This window comes from Chaetodon trifascialis, chromosome 4 (assembly GCF_039877785.1).
Source record: "Chaetodon trifascialis isolate fChaTrf1 chromosome 4, fChaTrf1.hap1, whole genome shotgun sequence".
NCBI lineage: Eukaryota > Metazoa > Chordata > Actinopteri > Chaetodontiformes > Chaetodontidae > Chaetodon > Chaetodon trifascialis.
Window position 1 is genome coordinate 24,179,162 of NC_092059.1, and position 6,000 is coordinate 24,185,161.

Consider the following 6,000-nt stretch of genomic DNA (forward strand, 5'->3'; position numbering starts at 1 on the left):
TGTCATGCAGTTTTACTGATGTTTCTGATGCAGATGTCTGATGTTCTGCTGTTTGCTCATCTTCACTGGAAGTTAACTTTTTACATTAAGAAATCATTATGTATAAAATTTCTTAGTATTTGAATAGTCATTGATAACAGCCAGAGAAATGGCATTGTCACATTATACAGAGTCAGGTGGAGCATCAGTAGTTTAAGAGCAACACAGAGAAGACAGCAAGTCAGATTTCATCTACAGGTACACACTTTTATTCTGAAATCAAATCTAGTGTCCCATAAATGCTTATTGAAGGTATCATTGCAACCAAGTGTGAAAAACATGTCACAAGGCTGACACAAACCTGCTTTTTAAGCCTCGCACGGATGTTAGCACCAGCACAAACATAAATACAGCACAACAAAAAGAGAAACCAGACACCACAGTGAGATGAATCACATTGACCCTGCAGTGTTTATTATTCAAACTTCTCACTACAATAAGCCAGAGATCCAGACTTCAGCCCTAGGGATGTATGTACTGAGTGTATGCGCATGTTCGTGCGGTGGAGATAAGTGGATTTGCGCGTGCATGTGTCAGCGTGTACGTGCTTCCTTGCATGCATGATCACATTAGAGCACCAGATCATCCTGTCAGGTTTTAATTAGCAGGCCTCACAGCTGCTTGGCGTTAGGAAGGCAGGAGGGTACGTCCAGCAATAAGCAGGTTAACGCTGAAGGGGGCTCTGATCAGGCCTGAGAGCCTGGCCTGAGCAGACGCTGGCTAGTATTACAGCTGCAGGCCCAGAGAGCACACAAACACAAGCCATGTGTATCACATCCCCTATATGAGAAGCTGTAGATATGTTTCTTTTTTTCCAAACTTCACATATAAGGTCCTGTAGTGTCCTGTGTGGTCAGTGGTGTGTGGTCAATGGTGGGAAATCCCTCTGTACGCACAGGAACTGGTGAAAAAAACTGAAATGCTCATGCATGTTACTTCCTTACTGCTGATTAATGTTCATTGTTAAATGTTACATCCTGAATTTTCAGTTTTGTGTTAATCTTAGATGATATTGCAGCTTCATTCAATATATGTGGTCACAGGAAGGCTATAAAAGTATTATTCCAAGATGGTTACCCTGATGCAAGGCAATACAAACAGATTATCTGAATCAGTGTCGATATGTGTTAGCCAAGCATCATGGCTCTCGGAATGGCAATGTTGTTCTGTCTGTTGGCCAGTCTACCACTTTGGTCGAGACTGAAATATCTCAAATTACTGGATGGATTGGCATGAAATCTGGTACAGATATGACCGATGTGACCCTGACAATCCCTAGAATTTCACTCTTGCACCACCATGCGGTTGATATTTACACTTTTTAGAGTCTCACTGTCTTTAATGTCCTAACTGCCAGATGGATTGCGATGAATTTAGCTACACACATTCATGTTCCCCTCAGGATGAATTCTAATCACTTTGATGATCCTCTGCCACTCACTCATTTAGTTCAATTTCAGCTACAACCAGAAAGTTAACACGTAATCATCAGCTCAACAACATGTGGGCTGGATATTTAATTCAGGGACAGATGGACAGAGCCGTTGTGGGCTGAAGTGTTGCATTGACAAGCCTATTTTAAATTTGTTAAAAAAAAAAAAAAAAAGCTGTTAGAGCAGGTGTTTTGAGGCTCAATGTAAAATTGCACTTGAAGTATGTGATGGCTACATTAAGATACAATTGATTTCTCATGTCAATGAAAGTGAAGCAAAATAAAAAGAAATAATTTCATGATTCACTGTGGAATTTAATTAAGAGTAAATTAAATGTATATTTATTTCATTACTTTGTATTTGTTAATAATCTGCAGATTTGATTGTTGCTTTTTATGTATGGCTATTAAGTTCTATTCTTACTTTGACCTATGTTTGTTCAGCTTTGTTGTTCTTGTTTTTAACAATGTCTGTTTCTTCCTGTAGTTCTGAGTGTAAGTGCCTGTGAACAGAGCTTTTTCATAGTCAGTTAGGTAAACACTTGATTCTAGGCCAAGCTCTGTAGGGAGGTACTGTGCTCCGAGCCTGGAGAACTGAAAGCACTGGTTTCCAGGTACAAGCCTTTCACTAGAGTCCACAAAGACATTAAAACAGCACTCCTCCTATCAGTCACACTGGCTAAGAGAGAGGCCCTATAATAGCCCCCCTGCTCCACCAGCACTGATGAAAATACTACCCTTTGAGAGCAGAGTTCAGGTCTTGATGGTGTTATACACTGTACATGAGGACCTGAGAGAGGAACCAATCCAAGATGTAAATGTTACTTTGTAACATTAATGTTTGTCATGTGTCCGTTCAGAACATGGTGGTTTGTGTCAGCAATTGTCATTTTAGTGCTGATTTATGTTTTTTGCGAGGTGGGTGTTACATTTCTGTATTGTCTCCTCTATTTTGAATTGTTGAAGTGTTGGTGCCACTTGTGACTGCTGAAAGTCAAATAGCTGAAGGAAATGTGGTAAATGATATGCTAATTGTAATACTATTACTGAAATCTTGGTTACTAGTAACATGTTATATGACTTCATTACTGGGAGAAAGTAATATTACTGCAACATGTCACTTTTATAATGTGTTACACTCAACACTTTATGCTGACAATTGAGCAGGTGACTATGTGTCTGGCAACTAAAAATACGTAATCCTGTCTTAATAAGCTGCTACACTAATAATTGAATTATTCTTGGTTTAAATGGAGAATTATTTAATTCTGTTTATGTTCTAAACCTTACTGAGAATTCCTTGGATTAAACATTAGTCCATCTCATCTTGAGCATTTTCATCATTATGATGAAGTAGTGGTATTGAACAGCACTATAAAAATATCAGCCATTTGTAGCTCTGGTCCAAAATGTGAATGATTTGCTCCAAATTCTATCTGCTGGCCCTCTCACAGAGTCCCTCTAACTACTCCTACACTCACGTTAATTTTAGATGACAGATAAGAATTCACACTGGCCCCAATGGATTTATCACTTTCTTGTAGACTCCTGTGTTTTAGCAGTAAAATCCAAGCATACTGAGGCCAACGTACATACGGCAGTATATCAGAGAGAAAGGAGATTGTCGGCTTGTGCAGGCATGAGCGGGTGTGTGTGTTTATTCCTTTTTCTGTATGCATGGCTCTTCCTCAGGACTAATTTAGCTAAAAATGGCACACGTGTCACTGCAATCATCTTCTCAAAGGATAAATCAATCAGCAACATAGCTTGAATAGCAGCATCAGCTTAGCATGGTTAGGATGTTTTCAAACACCAGCCCATTTTAGGCCTGCATGGAAAAACCCCTGGAGTACTAATCCACTTTAAAGGGCCCCTGTAAGGATGCTGCCGGATTATTTACCCAAGCACTTTTACAGATTTTGCCTCTAAAAAAAAAACTGTTTAGTCATCTTTTATTCTATTTTTGTGCCTTACTAGGCAGCAAAGCAGGCAGGCAGACTTAACAGAAAGTAAATATTTAGGCATGTTTGCCTTCTCCCTGTCTGTTCAAGTTAGATTTGCGGAAGATTAAATTTAAGCAAACTTATTAACTGTATAGTGCGTCATGGTCCCAAACGTGTTGCCCTTAAATAGGCATGGAGTTAGGCTGTGAGTGTGAATGCAGCTGCAGTAAACAGCGTGACCGTCCACAAGTCCACAAGGTGAACTGGTCTTAGACACAGAGAAGGCCAAAACAACAACTCTTGATGGCTAAAAATAGGATTTGAATGTTATGTTCTGAAGGTGAGCTGTTTCAGAAATAGCTTTTGAAAGTTTAAAACTAACATTCAAATGTCATAATTTAACTGTCATTATGACACAAACCACAAAGCTATCATTTTTAAGTCCATCCTTCACCTTCTTGCTCCTGCACTTCTTGTTTCTTCTTGTGTCCTTAATACAAACTCTGCTGACAGATTTCATAAGACCTTCACTACTAAGTCTACATATACTGTAGCAATAAGCACAAATCAAATATGTCTACAGAAGAATCCCTGAACAACCTCAGCAATAAATATAAAGCTGTACTTGACTCCACTGCAACTGCAAAAAGTTAACTCTCTTTGGCTAAATAACACCACCAGAGAAATGAAGAGAAAATGCACGTAAGCCGAATGTAAATGCCACCGCCTGGTGATATAATATCAAATAAGAGCTAATATCTACCAATCAGCTAACGAACCGTCAAGTAATTTTTATCCTTCTTCACAATGTAAATAAATGCAAACTCTGGCCGCTCTTCTCCAAACTGTAACCCCTCTGCCTGCACATTTACTCTGAGGCCTTGTCATTGTGCACTCTGAAGGACACAATGGCCAAATTGAACCCCTCCTGCCTGACAGATTTCTCAAAGAGGTTTTCAACAGTGTTGGTCCCACTATCCAACCAATCATGAATAGCTCTCTATCCACTGGCTGTGGCTTTCTGTTTTCTTTCTTTTGTCCTGACGTCGAGTGATTATTGGATAACAATGTTAGATTCTGCGGATATCATTGCCGGAGATAGCGGAGGCTGCCTGATGTCTGCTAGTGATTGCTGTGTGATTACAAAGGGACAGTGTGAGCTGAGAACATGAAAAATCCTCTTCAAGGATAAATGAATAATAATAAATATATTTCTTTCACTTCTGAACTAACTCTTCTGTTCTGTCTCCTTTCTTTTAAGTTTTTGTCTTATTTTGTTTCTGTTTTATTTATTTATTTTTTTTGTCTTGTTTTTCAGTGCCCTTCCCAGATGATGTGTTCGAGCCTGCTCACTGGATTTGTGTTGAATTTAAATGAAATTGGCTTGCAATCTGTGATCAAAGGGTCATGGGTCTAGAGCTGGCAGCATCGCTCAGTTATTAGTTGGCCACTTTGGTCCAAAATTAATCGGTTGAACGGGCTGCCATGAAATTTTGTTAGATATTGAAGGTCACCAGAGGATGAATCCTTTGGTGGTCTGTTTTCATGCCCTCTTGCAGCACCATGAGGTTGACATTTTTGCATTTCAGTGAGATGTCCTTACAGCTATTATGGGGGTTGCCATGAAATTTGGTACAGTTCTGGTCCCCATACAAGATATTTCAATGTAGTGTTTTTTTAAATATATCCCTATCATCAGGCCAAAATTTCAATGTCAGTCTCGCATCCAGTAACATTCTGTCAGTAATGCTATCTGATGTTACCGGGTCATAGAAGAAACAGATTTTTAGCCTAAATTCATCTGCAATCCACAACTAAAGAAACAGACAGGATGGTGTAACATTATTATCAAGTGGAGCCTCATAAAGCTGCTAGACAGAATAAAATAATGTAGAATAATTAAACGCTCATGTGATCGTTATCTTTACTTTTATAAGGCTTTTCACTGAATATCACTAAACGTATGATTTTGTTGTCTGTGTTCTCATCAGCTACAGTTCAGTTGGGTCATTATTATAGAGAAGCTGATATATCTCCTTAAAGATTTAACATGTATGCTTTGTTATTACTGAAAAAAATAATAACAAAAAAATCCACTGCTCCACTGGCAGCAGGATTGTTTGAAGGTGTGTCTGTTTGATGGAGGTAGCTGTCAATTGTTTTCTGTTGTGAGTAGCAATATAACCTGACCATGACTTGAAGAGCAGGTTATGTTTTGCTGTGAAACCAGTGAAGCACAATGCAAACATTTAAACATTCTCTGTATACATGCATGTTGAAATTCAGTATTAAATATCTAAACAGTTACTATAAACCTTTGGAAAAACTCCTGACAGCTGATACTGAATGAAGAAATGGAAAATATATTATGGTCTAAATCCATCCACAATCTACTGAGGTCAACAAGAAGCAGCAGCAAAACAGCTGGGACAAACCGTGAAAACATGCAGGTCAGCATGCTGACATTTATTAAAGAAAAAGCTAAGCTAACGTAGCATCAGGTGGAGCTGAGCTGCTACACAGGCTGTAGACTGACACACTCTTGAAAAGCTTCAGACTGAAACAAGACAAACAACACGAAAGCAC